Below are 16186 nucleotides of genomic sequence, written 5' to 3'. Positions count from 1 at the left end.
GGGTTGGATTCAGCTTATGAGAGGAAGACAGGGGAAGAACACAAATGAAAAGTGAAGTTGCCATATACTAAAATAAGAACTACAAAAAGGAAGAAAATTAAAGTTGTTTAGTCATTAAGTTGTATATCTTTTAAGATTCCATGGGGTATTGTCCACCAGGTCCTCTGTCCATGGGATTTCCCAGGCAAAAATACTGGAGTGGGTTGCCATTTCCTTCTCCAGGGGATCTTTCCTACCCAGGATGCTGTTGATGGATCAGGAAAGGACTAGTAACTGACCTTAGACTGACATTTAAAGCGTATGAGTGGCTATATCAGCAGAGCTTCCCTAGTGGCTCAGATGGTAAAAAAAATCTGCCTCCAGTGCAGGAGACCTAGGTTCAATCCCTGGGTTGGGAAGATCCCCTGGGGAAGGAAATGCAACCCACTCCAGTATTCTTGCCTGGAAAATTCCATCAACAGAGGAACCTGGCAGGCTACAGTCCATGGAGTCAAAAAGAGTCAGACTCGACTGAGTGACTAACACTTCACATCTTCAACGACTGTAATAAAATTCTCTTTTACTCCTTATTCTTTAATATTATACATTTAAATATCCTTAGGCCTGCCTTTTCCTTTCGTTCATTATGTTAATTTTAGTGTTTACCCTTGAAACTGAGTCCTCTCAAATGATGGTGAAAACAATATCAAAGATGATGACAGAATGTTCTCTTTCCCTAGAAGAGCAGGAAAGCAAACAGTATTCTGCATCATAAAACTAAGGTAGTTACTTGAAAATATTCACAAAAGGATTCATCTTACTTTTCTGTCCTAAGTGGAGTCTTGTATGAATAACTGTGTTTTTTCCTGATGTTATAAAATTTCCCTTGAAGTATTATTTATAAAACTATATAAGAAGTATACAAATATATTGAAGAGATGATTTCTAATATTCTGAGAAATATCTTTAAACTCTACAGCCCTTTTTTCATTATTCTGATAATTTTCTGCCATGGTAATAACATTAAAAATATCATACCTATTTTCTAAAATCTTACACAAAATTGGGGTTCTTTCTCTTAAGCCAAAGAACTATAAAATTTCCTTATCCTCCCTTTATTGCTAAAGAAAAAAACACATCTCAGGACTCTGCTGAAGTCCTTCAAACAAAGAGAGTCTTTGTCTCACTTAAATTAGTAATGTTTCTGATCAAAGCCTTTAGGTGGAGTGTAAGTGACAAAAGCCTGATTGGAGCAGATACACAAGAGAATAGAAGAAAAGGATTCAGAAAGTAAGTCAAGGCAACTCATTCAAGGCATTTTGCTACAAGAGGGAGCAGAGAAATGGGACCTTATCTGAAAGAGGAGGTGGGTAAAAAGAGACATTTTAAGGTGGAAATAATTATATCATCTTGTAGACAATGGGAACAATACAGTAGAGCAAAGTTTGAAAAAGTAGGAAATAAGGGTGGAAAATTGCAGGGACAATGACTTTGAGGAGGCTGGAAAGGGTCAGAACAGAGCACAAGGAGAGTAGCTGGCCTTAGAAAGGATTGCAGCTTCATCCAATGTAACAGGAAGATAACAAAGACTAAGTGCAGAGGCTTTTTGGTAAAAACCTATGAACATTCTTTTTGTGTTTCTCCTATTTTCTTAGTGAAAAAAGAAATACGTTCATCAGCAGATATCAAGAAAAGGAAGTCTTTCAAGTTTGCCAGGAGAGAAGCAATTGGAATGTAGAGAAAATATGCTGACTAGAGGAAAGTAATAGTATTGCTAGCTTCCCTCAAGACCTAACTGAAATCTGTGATCAGGAATTTAAAATCAGACCAGGCAACACCTTGGTAAGTATTCATTAGTTAAATATCCAAGTGCCACTGTGGGACAAAGGAAGTATCATAAATTCATGGTCTGTATATTTACCCTCACTTCTATCTCAGCACAAACAGGGATGTAGGGAGAGGGGAAGCAGATAGTAGAAGCAGGTATGGACTGTATCAATGAATATACATGTAAATATATACACAGATGTTAACTACAAATTGACACTTGCCAAGAGCATTTGCCAGCGACTGAACAACAACAAGGGCACTTGCCATCTGCCTCTGAGGGGACTGAACCCTCTGCTGTTGCAGCTGCTGACCTTCAACACCCTCTGAGGGGAATTCAACGTGGAGAGAGAGGCATTCTGCTCCAGGGAAACTGATGGAACAGGTCTTTAGATAGTTAGATATTTTCAGGAACTGATTTCATGATCCCATCCTTGCATCTCTTCATATCTGAAAAATCACTAAATGCCTTCATGGTGACATCAGCTCCCTGTGACTACCAGGAAAACTTTTGTAGAGTAAGTGCTTGATTGCATTGACCTCCCCCCTCACCAAAATCTTACCTATTGACCTTCCCCACTACCTCTTTGGAGAAGTCTCTCAGAGCTATCTGAGGTGCCGTCTCCCGGACTACAGTCTTCATTTTGTCCCAGATAAAACTTAAATCTCATGTCTGTGCATCTTTTTAGTTGACACAATATGCCTACATACATATACATATACATATACCAATCAGTTATTCAGGGAGCAATATAATTATGCTCATAATATGTCAGGATCCAGTTTTTCTTATTATTAGCCTTTTATAAAATTTCCTACCCTTCAAGATCAATTCTTTTAAGTTTAATTAGCAAATAATTATTCATGCCAAGAGAAAATATCAATTGTCATCACAAATAAAGGTAAACAATAGTTAGAAAAATATATGTAAGAGAGTCAACTAAAATCAACAAACATCGTATAAGGATAGAAACAAGCCAAATTCAAAAGAACCTATGCAGTACTAGTTAGAATATTTGCCTTGCAATCTCCCATTAAATATTTTGTTTCAACAAACCAGTATTATCCATCAAATTAAATCAATATTACTTTTAATTTTATTAGCTTTACATTTATATATGTTTTAAATTTTTATTTTGTTAATTAACGAGACTTTAGAGTCATATAAATATAAGGGATTTATGCCTAGTTTTATGTTTGTACAAATTTGAATAGAAATATAATATAATCAAGTAGAAATCTGTATTATTATTTTATAGATATCCACTCACTAATTATATTTAAACACCCTAGAATTTAAAAGTATCCATAAAAAATTTTCTATTTAAATGGGACTTTTTAAATTCCCTTTAAGAGTTATTATGAAATTGGGTTTCGCGTAACTTAGTGGTAAAGAATCCGCCTGCCAATGCAGAAGATGTGGGTTCATTCCCTGGGTCACGAAGATCACCTGGAGAAGGAAATGGTAATCTACTCCAGTATTCTTGCCTGGAACTGGGCTTCCCTTGAAGTTCAACTGGTAAAGAATCTGCCTGCCGTGCAGGAGACCCAGATTTGATCCCTGGGTTGGGAAGACCTCCTGGAGAAGGAAATGGCAACCCACGCCAGTATCCTTGCCTGGAAAATCTCATGGACAGAGGAGCCCGGTGGGCTGCCATCCATGGGGTCGCAAAGAGTTGGGCACGACTGAGCAACTAACACTTACTTATTCTTGCCTGGGAAAGCCAATGGACAGAGGGTCCTGGAGGATTACAGTCCCTGTGGTTGCAAAGAATCAGATATGACTGAGCAACTGAGCATGCAACCAGATATTTAGGAAAGAAATGTAGGAGTTGAAAGTTCAGTTCAGTTCAGTTGCTCAGTCGTGTCCGACTCTTTGCGACCCCATGAATCGCAGCATGCCAGGCCTCCCTGTTCATCACCATCTCCTGGAGTTCACTCAGACTCACGTCCATCGAGTCCGTGATGCCATCCAGCCATCTCATCCTCGGTCGTCCCCTTCTCCTCCTGCCCCCAGTCCCTCCCAGCATCAGAGTTTTTTCCGATGAGTCAACTCTTCTCATGAGGTGTCCAAAGTACTGGAGTTTCAGCTTTAGCATCATTCCTTCCAAAGAAATCCCAGGGCTGATCTCCTTCAGAATGGACTGGTAGGATCTCCTTGCAGTCCAAGGGACTCTCAAGAGTCTTCTCCAACACCACAGTTCAAAAGCATCAATTCTTCGGCGCTCAGCCTTCTTAACAGCCCAACTCTCACATCCATACATGACCACAAGAAAAACCATAACCTTGACTAGACGGACCTTAGTCGGCAAAGTAATGTCTCTGCTTTTGAATATGCTATCTAGGTTGGTCATAACTTTTCTTCCAAGGAGTAAGCGTCTTTTAATTTCATGGCTGCAGTCACCATCTGCAGTGATTCTGGAGCCCAAAAAAATAAAGTCTGACACTGTTTCCACTGTTTCCCATCTATTTCCCATGAAGCGATGGGACCAGATGCCATGATCTTAGTTTTCTGAATGTTGAGCTTTAAGCCAACTTTTTCACTCTCCTCTTTCACTTTCATCAAGAGGCTTTTGAGCTCCTCTTCACTTTCTGCCATAAGGGTGGTGTCATCTGCATATCTGAGGTTATTGATATTTCTCCTGGCAATCTTGATTCCAGCTTGTGTTTCTTCCAGTCCCGCATTTCTCATGATGTACTCTGCATATAAGTTAAATAAGCAGGGTGACAATACACAGCCTTGACATACTCCTTTTCCTATTTGGAACCAGTCTGTTGTTCCATGTCCAGTTCTAACTGTTGCTTCCTGACCTGCATACAGATTTCTCAAGAGGTAGGTCAGATGGTCTGGTATTCCCATCTCTTTCAGAATTTTCCACAGTTTATTGTGATCCACACAGTCAAAGGCTTTGGCATAGTCAATAAAACAGAAATAGATGTTTTTCGGGAACTCTCTTGCTTTTTCGATGATCTAGCAGATGTTGACAATTTGATCTCTGGTTCCTCTGCCTTTTCTAAAACCAGCTTGAACGTCAGGGAGTTCACAGTTCATGTATTGCTGAAGCCTGGCTTGGAGAATTTTGAGCATTACTTTACTAGCATGTGAGATGAGTGCAATTGTGCGGTAGTTTGTGCATTCTTTGGCATTGCCTTTCTGCGGGATTGGAATGAAAACTGACCTTTTCCAGTCCTATGGCCACTGCTGAGTTTTCCAAATTTGCAAGAGTTGAAAAGCCCCATCCTATATAGAAAACTATAAACTTACCTCTATAAGCTAGACATTTTACATGCATTGTCTCATATTTATAATAAAAATAGTATAGCAATCATCACCCACTACCACACTATCTGGACTCCTATCATTTACTAAGCATATTTTACATGCCAGGTAAAGTCAAGTCCCTTTGTAAACATTAATTTTTAGATGTTATTTATTAATAATTACATATTCTGAAATAGGATAGTCATTTCTCACCTTTTTTGTGGATGAGGAATCTGAATCATAACAAAAAAACTGTCCATGATCACCAATAATTAAGACATGCATCCAGGAATTGGACTTCTGAATTCAAAGTCTAAGATACAAGGAGCTTCAAGGTTGAAACGAGTTTGCCCAGTGCCACCTGGCCAGTGGGCAGTGAGCTAAAGCTAGTCTGGCATTTCCCTCAAACCAGAGGGCCTACTGCAAAGGATCCAAATCACAGCCAGCTCCCCAGAGAAGAAGAAATGGAATGCTTGTGAAAACTGAACAGTGGGACTCAAAGACAAACCTTTCCTTTCCAAATTTCCTCTCTGAAAATCAGGCCACCATCACTCTTCAATGTTGAGAGGACAGCCTATGGATATTTACACTGCAGAGATTTAAGCTGAAAATAAAATATAACAAGGAAATGATTTCACAATGAACTTATTACTATACAGCTATGTGATCTGCCAGAAATGCCTAAAGCAAAAATTAGTAAAACAAAAGAACTTGGGATAACAGCAAGGGAATCAAAAATAATGCAAAGTGAGAATCTTTTCTGATTTTTAAGGCATCTGTAGAAGACTAGTGTTGTCTGGCAGGCTACAGTCCATAGGTTTGCAAACAGTCAGAAGCAACTGAGCATGCCTGCACACAGTGTTGAAAAAACCATTTGAGTCAATGTATGCAATGCAGCATGCCCACCAAGCACATAAATGCAACTGCCTCAGGCTCTAACCAGACTGTTTCCTTGGCTCATCTGAACCCTTTGAGAGCCTGACCTTTCTTCTCACCAGGTCCTCAATATGACCCAGATCTACAGAGTACTTAGCATTTTTCAACATGTTTTACCTCTCTTCAAGGCACCAAAAATTTATCTCAGAACTGAAAAATAAAATTAGTACAACAACAACAATAAAAACAGCTAACTCATTGGAGAAGACCCTGATACTGGGAAAGATGGAAGGCAAAAGAAGAGGGCAGCAGAGGATGAGATGGTTGGATAGCATCATCAACTCAATGAACATGAACTTGGGCAAATTCCAGGAGACAGTGAGGGACAGGGAAGCCTGGCATGCTGCAGTCCATGGGGTCACAAAGAGTTGGACATAGTGACTGAAGAACAACAACAAAAATGGTCTGTTTTACTCTTTACTATCACAGGAGATGGGCATATGCTTCACCCCACATATTAGCTGCCTCCCCCACAGTACACACTTAATAAATACTTAGTATATGAATGAAAAATGCTTAAAAAGTGAATATATGAAAAAAGTGAATATATGTGAAATACAAAAAGATTATACAAAAGACAGAACTGTATATAAAATCAATTTCCTTAATTACCTCTTAAGGAACACAGTTTATAAAGGAAATTTCAGCTGTCAGTCAAAACAAATGACCATTTGAATCTGCTTCTTAAAAGGTTTGCTACCCAAAATGCCTAGATGTGATTGGAAATGCAGAATTTCAGGCTCCACTCCAGATCCACTCCATCCAAAACTGCAATTTAGGTAATGAGTATTCACATTAAGTCTTGAGAAGCTAGTATGTTCTCAAAGCCTGGTCACTTACCAGCTCAGAAAGAGTCAGACACAACTGAACACCTAACACCCTCCATAACTTCAGATTTTCTCAACTGATATCTCTGGATGGGAGTTCAGTACTGCATGTAGCAACAAGTACCATCTGTGATTTCAAAGTGATTGATGTTTGGTAATTGTTACTTTAAATAAAATTGATATGTATGACTCTCTATCAGTTCAGTTCAGTTGCTCAGTCGTGTCCAACTCTTTGCAACCCCATGAATTGCAGCACGCCAGGCCTCCCTGTCCATCACCAACTCCCGGAGTTCACTCAGACTTAACATCCATCAAGTCGATGATGCCATCCAGCCATCTCATCCTCTGTCATTCCCTTCTCCTCCTGCCCCCAGTCCCTCACAGCATCAGAGTCTCTTCCAATGAGTCAACTCTTTGCATGAGGTGGCCAAAGTACTGGAGTTTCAGCTTCAGCATCATTCCTTCCAAAGAAATCCCAGGGCTGATCTCCTTTAGAATGGGCTGGTTGGATCTCCTTGCAGTCCAAGGGACTCTCAAGTCTTCTCCAACACCACAGTTCAAAAGCATCAATTCTTCAACACTCAGCTTTCCTTATAGTCCAACTCTCACATCCATACATGACCACTGGGAAAACCACAGCCTTGACTCTCTATAGAGCCAACAAAATAATATTATGAAAATGAGTTTCTTAGGAAAAAATTCCAATCAGTTATTTTAAAAAAAAATCTAGATGTCCATCAGCAGATGAATGGATAAGAAAGCTGTGGTACATATACACAATGGAGTATTACTCAGCCGTTAAAAAGAATTCATTTGAATCAGTTCTGATGAGATGGATGAAACTGGAGCCAATTATACAGAGTGAAGTAAGCCAGAAAGAAAAACACCAATACAGTATACTAACACATATATATGGAATTTAGGAAGATGGCAATGACGACCCTGTATGCAAGACAGGAAAAAAGACACAGATGTGTATAACGAACTTTTGGACTCAGAGGGAGAGGGAGAGGGTGGGATGATTTGGGAGAATGGGAATTCTAACATATATACTATCATGTAAGAATTGAATCGCCAGTCCATGTCTGACGTAGGGTGCAGCATGCTTGGGGCTGGTGCATGGGGATGACCCAGAGAGATGTTGTGGGGGGGGAGGTGGGAGGGGGGGTCATGTTTGGGAACGCATGTAAGAATTAAAGATTTTAAAATTTAAAAAAATAATAAAAAAGAGAAAAAAAAATAAAAAATAAAAAAAAATCTGAATTTGATTTGGTACAAATAGGTAGATTTGGTCTATTAATACCCAGTCTCCTGGATGTGTGTGTGTGTGTGTGTGTATTTGTGTGTGTGTATTAAACCCTAGAATTAAAGTCTAGAATTTAATTAAGTCTAGAATTGGGGCTGAATCTACAATACTTGGGCCATCTGATGCAAAGCTGACTCATTAGAAAAAAACCTGATGCTGGGAAAGACTAAAGGCAGGAAGTAGGAGAAGGGGGATGACAGAGGACAAGATGGTTGTATGGCATCACTGACTCAATGGATGTGAGTTTGAGCGAGCTCTGGGAGATGGTGAAGGACAGGGAAGCCTGGTGTGTTGCAGTCCATGGGATCACAAAGAGTTGGACATGACTGAGCGCCTGAACAAAAACAAAGTCTAGAAAGTCATAATCATCATTCAGATATATGAATTAATAAAATTATAGATACAAAAGCCCAGAGAGAGAATAGAGCACTTAGGAAATATATTCTGCAATAGGAAGTCTTCCAAAGAAGAGACCTTCCCTTCAAAAACTAGATTAAATTCTACTCCCATAATCAACTCCCATATTGTGCCTATTGACAGTAGCCCATAATGTAGGTTTCTTCTACTTATATAGGAAAATTCCCAAAGGTAACAAATAAATTGTAATCCTTGTGAGACACTATGGTTTAAATTGCAGAGAGGAAGAGGGCACCACAGATTAGTGCAGACCCTCAGACTTGAAAACTCTCAAACCAGCACAGGAAACACTTCAGAGATTATAGTCCTTTAATCCATAGTTCCTTCTATATTCACATGAGTTTATCAGTGAATGTGCTCTGGAAACAGAGTTGGCTTCACATCACTGACCATCACAGATAGTATGCAGGTCAGAAAGGCTGCATTTCTAGAGATTTTCTAGCCTTATTCTATGATTTATTGGAACATGTATCTAGGAAGTCTTTATACTGCTAACTTTATATCTGAAAGCTGTAAAATATTCTTTATAACCAAAGATTTCATACATTTTATTTACTGAGAATATAACACTGACACGGAAATTGTTTTTATGGATAAGTATATTTGCTTGTCAGACATGTTATTTAATTATTGGAATATGGTAGAGAAATTTTCAAATGAAATAAGCTTTCAGACAAATTCTCAAATCATAATCTAACCCATGAAAAGAAGAGATTTCAAAATATGAAGTTGAATATATCTTTGAAAGATTATGAAATTGATTTTAAGTTCAGGATTATATTTTTGTTTATTCCAAGGATCTATATCACATTACATCTAAATATTTTCTAATAATCTATATCCAAAACAACTTATTTTAAAGTTAAAAAAGTATTTTATGAGAACTTCTTGTTTGAAAATTATCATTGCTTAAGAGACTAGAAATCAATGATGCCTAAAATACAGTAATTTTCTTTTTTCATTCAAACCTCACTTCAAAATTGTACAATATAAGCTTCTTATAAGATCACCACAGGAAATCAATTTAGTTAAGAAAAAGATATATGAAAATATCCTATAAGCCTCAAGCTAAAAAAAAACAAAAAAAAAGAGTTGCTTGAGAAAAAGAATTCTATGAGGTTCATAAGTCCTGAACAGAAAGATGACTTGTCTACCTATTCTAGGAATTTACAATAGTTTATCAGCCATGAGATAATCAATAGTATGTGGAAGCTTCTGAAGCTCTTCAAAGAATCATACAGGTACATAAATCTGTGAAAGATGACTCATATGGGAATGGCTGCAGTCAGACATAAAATGAGAACTGCCACAAAAAATGGGACCTGAGGCAACTCGAAATAATTTTAAGTTGAACAGATAAGTCTGATAGAAAAACCAGACAAATCAATATGGAAGACTTGATAGAAATTATAAGAAAAACTATTTAAATGTAAAAGAAATTATTTTGTGTGTGGTAGAGATGAAAGATTTCTGTTCCATTTTCCTTTGTAAGCTCTCCAAAAATGCATAACGCAATGAATTCCATGTGTTTTCCAGTTTCCTGTGTACTAGAACAAAAGTTCCATTACTATGAAACAGGCTTTTTCTGTTCAAGGCTTACATAGCACTGTAGATATCTTCCCTAAAGTCTGACATTGCAGTAACCAAAATACCTTTAGCCAGAAATAGTGATAGTTCAGAAAACTCACTCAGATTTCCTTTTACCAACATCTCCATCCAAGCTTCCATTTAAGTCTAGAGTAGGAGCACCAAACAATGTTTCCTTATATTATATTGTGCTTTAAAAGCAAAACTCTGTAGTAAAGCACTCATTTTCACATTGTAGTTTGGCGATTATTTTAGTTTCACAAATACTAAAATATACTAACAGGCAGAAAGGTTTTCATGTTCACTCTTCTGTGCTCATTGGATGCCTGAATTTTAGAGGATGGTAATTTTTCAATAACAATGTACTCAAGGAAAATCACCTAAGCAAAACTAATGTGTACTCTTAATCTAATTTTCATTATACAAAATCACTTCTTTTCCCACATAAAATTAACAATGACATGGATTGATTTTTTTAAACTATGGTAATTTGAAAAGAAAAAAAACGGTCACATTTCTTCATACAATTTCACCTAACCTACTATATTTCATCTGTCATGAATGATATTAGCATTTGTGTTAGCATTTGTAATAATACCTGTGATTGCCTTATTTGGATGAGAACATGCTTTATCCATAAAAGATGAAGTAACCAGCTACTTGGTTTAAGACAAAATCTGACTCTTCCAAAAAGAAATAGATAAGAATCAGCCCGTATATTCCTCTATAAATGAAATACCCTATGATATAAAATTTAAACAACTGTCAGGGCGCTCAGTGCTCAGATGACTATATACAAAGTTCAGCAAATTGTGCTAATACCTAGGGCCCATACTTTATTAAAGATATTTCAGTTAAAGGATGAAAATATTTGTTTTATTTTTAAAATAACCAAGAAACCACAGAAAGGGTTTTATATCCTAAGCAGAAATTACTTAAATATGTATATGCTGTCAAAAAGCAGAATATGGATATTTTCACACACACAAATTTAGTTTGGATAATGTGACTAGTAACACTATACAGAAACTACGAGAGTATGAAAAGCTTATTACTCATATAATTACACTTTCTGAGGAGGACAGAGTAGCCTCCCAAGACTATGCAAAAACGACTTAAAAGATCAGTGAGAGGACACTGGCTTGGGCTTGGATTTTTGTGATGGTCAGAAGGTGCAACACAGGTTTAGGTTACTACAAATATGGTTTGAACTTGCTGGCAACATCAAATGAGGCAAAACTCCAGATTTCTTATCAGCTTGCTCACCTATGGGTCAAAAAAAGGGAGAGTAATGAGGCTTTAAAACTGTCAGCAGACAGTCATCAAAAATGGAGTTGGACTCTGTATTATAATTCACCCTTGATTAATAATAACCAAATGTGCCATGTTCAACTTCACTGATTTGAACTTAAGTAAACCATTATGGCACTTCATGAGGTCTGTAGCCTGAGACCATTAAGGGTGGTAAGAGTTTTTGGATGACTGACTCCAGGAGCCCAGAATGATATATTTTCAGAAGTGAAATGAATGCCCTGGTCACTATTAATAACGTCTGGAAATGAGAGGTATAAGGAGTGTTTTGGTAAGGTCTTACATTGTAGCTTTAGTGGTTTAAAGATATGTATGACTTTGATTTATATATTGGGTATCTGTGAAGCAAGAAATTCTGAGTTCTCTACCCAAAAGGAGCCAACCTTGGACAAGGAATCATTGCTACCATTGGCCAGGCCATCTGCCTAGGGAGACCATAGGTAGTGGCTCAAGAGTTTGTAGAACTGTACAGAAGGGGCTACTTGTGAGCCAAGGCATCAGGTACTAAGGTGACTGCATGAAGTTTAGTTAACCTTGCTAACCCTTGGGGGCCCATCCATTATTGGGGATGAAAATCAGGAATGCTCCATCTAGTTTCTTCACATGATAGAGGCTATGTTACTCATAAAATGTATAAACACTTTTACTCAGTTGATCTCAAGAGGCTTCCCATGTGGCCAGAGTGATGTGGAAGAGGAGGGGCCTCCTCAAAAATCATGACACCTCTCAACAGAGTTGACTCAGAAATCCAACTCTTCTGCAGGTGAGATAAGGCCAAGGACCCAGGCTTAGTTCTGACCCACAAGTAACACTTCTGCTTTAGCTTAGGGGCCTCAGCAGCTATTCTTAGCTTGCAAGGTGCTAGGTCTATGAGCCAAGGACTAATGAGCAACCTGGTACAGTGAGCAGGTCATGGACTCAGAAACTGTGAGAGTTGTTCCCAGAAAAGCTCAGTATGCCAATAGCAACTTCAACTCTACTGGCTTACAGCATCCAAGCCAAGAAGGATAGTTTCTTGCCCTGCAAGCTTGGGGACAGCTTTTGGCTGTCGCAGGTGTTCCAGAAACTCCAGGAGGCATAGAGTGTTGCTAAAACCTCTACAATGCAGGAGTCTCTGGAAGGTACTGTTGTCGGATTGCAATTTAGTCAGACACTTGAGGCTTCTGTTGTAGGGACCCCACTCAGGATTGACCAGTTTGCAAGAAAAAAACAAAGGGTTTGAGCACAATTTATAAATGAGAACCAGGTTGCCTCCAGAATCCAAAAGAACTAAAAGATGTTGAGATTATTCTAACATTGTTGGTACTGAAGTCAATAGTTGTTTTGTTTGTTTGTTTGTTTTTGACAGCCTTAGGAATGAAGACACCCTTGACTAATCGAATAATGCCAAGAAATTTAACTAAGGTAACAATGATCTCGTACTGTGTGGCAATGGTCCAATCCTTTTTGTCAGCTCCTTTGTGAATATTTATATCTTAATGAGTGTGTCAAATGGGTGTTCTTAGAAGAGGATATTTAACTGTGTTATGCTATAACTGTGCTCCTAGAGAAAATTGGACAGGTTAAAATGCTGCAAATATTGTGTATGATGTTTTGGCTATTGAGATACACCATGAATAGCCAGGTAAAGATGTATTATCTTCCTTCTAAGGTCAAACTTAACTGCAAGTGAGAGGCTGTTGAAATAGACAGTGAATCATATTAGTTAAAACATATGACTGCAGGGTGTTTACTGGTTGCAGGTTGTGCAGAATCAGTAATTTCAGTAACATTAGATATGGGGTCCTTAATAGGTGGGACCACATCATAAAGATTGTGGTAATACACTGTGAGGTACCATTCACTGGATTTTAGGTTACTAGCAGGCCAAATTGGGCTGTTATATACAGCACTGAGAATAGTCATTTCTTCTCTCTATAAGTTCTAATGGACTTTAATCTCTGAAGTTTTGTTTTAATTTCTATTCAGCTCTATTAACTGTTAAGGAATATCCATGGAGTCCTGTTTGTTGAGCCAGTTTTAGGCACAAATATCTAAAGTGATATTTACTCTATTGGTTCAGAGACTCAGTGTCTACTATGGCATATTTTAGGGCAACAGATGCTATGAATGTGGGTAAATCAGGTCAAGCAAGAGTTCTGATGGAGGACAGATAGGTTTGCAGCATGTTAATCACTCAGTCATGTCCATCTCTGTGAGACTCCGTTGACTGTAGCCTGCCAGGCTCCTCTGTCCATGGAGATTCTCCAGGCAAGAATACTGGATTGAGTTGCCATGCCCTCTTCCAGGGAATCTTCCCAACCTAGGGATTGCACCCAGGTCTCCTGCATTACAGCAGGATTCTTTACCAGCTGAGATAGAAGGGAAGCCCAAGAATACTGGAGTGGGTAGCCTATCCCTTCCCTTCTTCCCAACCCAAGAATCAAACTAGGGTCAAACTAGGGTCTCCTGCACTGCAGGCAGATTCTTTACCAGCTGAACTACCAGGGTCAATCGGGCAAAGAAATAATTCTGATGGAAAATATATAGGTTTCAGTTCAGTTCAGTTCAGTCACTCAGTCATGTCCGACTCTTTGCGACCCCATGAATAGGTTTAGTTCACCTTAACTATTTTATGTTTGTTAACTACCCCAAAGGGGCTTCCCTGGTGGCTGAGATGGTAAAGAATCTGCCTATAAACCATACAGAATAGCTTAAGTTCAGTGGGATCCCAAGTTATAATCATAATTTGGGTACCAGTATCAATGAAGGATTGCTAACATATATTTAAGCAGATAATAAAGTTCATGCAGAATAAATGGGCTACAGGTGTAAAGAACATTTTGCACCCATTATATTTTTGTCGTACAAATTCATTTAGCAAATTTTTGCTTTCCAACTGGGTCAAGTTTTAAACCCCTGTTTCAGTTTTTGTTTTCTCTCTCAATATCAGGTTGGGTTTAATTGTTTGGGTTTTGTTTTATTGCTTGTTTGTTTATTTGGTAGTAGGCTTCCCTGGTGGCTCAGACAGTAAAGTATCTGCCTGCAATGCAGGAGACTCAGGTTCAATACCTGGGTTGGGAAGATCCCCTGGAGGAGGGAATAGCAACCCACTCCAGTACTCTTGCTTGGAAAATTCCATGGATGGAGGAGCCTGGTAGGCTACAGTCCATGGGGTCACAAAGAGTTGGACACGACTGAACAACTTCACTTCACTTATTTGGTAGTTACTGGTTAGACCTGAGGTGAGGAAGGAGGTACTCTCCACCCTGCTCATATTTATAAGTTTATTTTTACAGAGAACCTCAAATCAGTATCATCCTTATCAGGTGTCTCCCATGGCAACAGTGGCTCTGGTAGTTTCAAAGATCTCAGTCTTAAATCAGGTTAAAATTAACCTCTTGGCTGAGTCATGGGTGTATCATGAGTATTTGGGCATTTTCCCCTGTAACTTTGAAGATTAAAATCTTTTTTGGCAACAGGGGCACAGGCAGTAGCAGCAGGAGAAGTATTCTGTAGGGTCCTAGTGAGCCATCTGCTTAGGTGTGTGGACCTCAGTGTGACACAGAGTAACCACTCTCCTCCATATGAGGGACCAACCAAAGAGCCTGAATGATACACAGAGTGTCACTCTTTCCTTGAACACCATACAGAATGGAGACTTAGTTCCTGGTTAAGACCCATGACCAGTGGTAACAGGGATGTTCCCTGAGCCCCAGATTAATCACAACTTAAATTGCAATTGAGACAATTGGGGCACAGTTGGGTCCAAGCCTTAAACTGGACTCCTTTTGTCCCTCACAGCACTCAAGCAAGCTAGATAAGGCTGCTGTTATGGCAAAGTTGAGGTACAACCAGCAAGCAAGCCCATCAGAGAGAGCAAACAGAAGTACACAAAGGCTCAAAATGAACATATGCCACTTCTACCATATTCCATTGGACAATGTGAGTTACAAGACCGTTCCAGAGTCAGAGAAGGTGGGAACTACAAAATTACAGGGCAACAGACATGGGCACAAGACAGCCTATATCTGGGGCCATCAGTGTCATCAAAATATGGTAAAGTCATCATTCTTTGGGCTAACCAACTACAATATATCTCAATATCTTGTGACATATCCAAAAGATTGTCTTGAGGATCAAGAAAATAATTTTTATATAACTGACACACAGAAGACCCTAAAAAACAGCCACTTCTCTTTTCTCTCTATAATCCAGGGGCATGGTATATTTATAAGATTCTCCTCTCTTGACCAAGCAAAGTGATACAAAGGTAAGGATCTGATGAAAGCCAATCCAATTACAACTATTCCATGGACTGTAGCCTACCAGGATCCTCAGTCCATGGGATTTTCCAGGCAAGAATACTGGAGTGGGTTGCCATTTCCTTCTCCAGGGGATCTTCCCAACCCAGGGATCGAACCTGGGTCTTCTGCATTGTAGGCAGATGCTTTACTGTCTGAGCTACCAGGGAAGCCCAATGATAAGAGTCAATGCCAATCAAATTTTTATGTTCATGAAATAGAAGACTTGGTAGCTATGTGTGATTCTATTTCCTACTATCCTACTAAAAGAAAAAATCTAGAATGCAAAAGAACAAAGTGCACACAGAATATTTTTTATGAATCAATGCCAAAGAGACAGAGGGTCTTAGAGTATGTTCAAGTGCTCATTTCTAGTTGTCCTTGGAACCCACCAGCTTCAGTGATTTCTGTTAGTGAGATACTCTCATACACATGCAATAAATTTTCCTTT

The 16186-nt window shown here is 38.8% G+C and overlaps 1 non-coding gene across 1 annotated transcript; it reads right to left on the bottom strand.

Moving 5' to 3' along the window:
• Positions 1 to 15833: 15833 nt before the first annotated feature.
• TRNAC-ACA (transfer RNA cysteine (anticodon ACA)) lies at positions 15834 to 15905 on the bottom strand. The gene has a single exon. It is a non-coding gene; the product is annotated as a tRNA-Cys (tRNA).
• Positions 15906 to 16186: the final 281 nt, after the last annotated feature.

This window comes from Ovis aries, chromosome 6 (genome assembly GCF_016772045.2).
Source record: "Ovis aries strain OAR_USU_Benz2616 breed Rambouillet chromosome 6, ARS-UI_Ramb_v3.0, whole genome shotgun sequence".
NCBI classification, from domain to species: Eukaryota; Metazoa; Chordata; class Mammalia; order Artiodactyla; family Bovidae; genus Ovis; species Ovis aries.
This window is presented reverse-complemented; position numbering and strand designations above follow the sequence as displayed.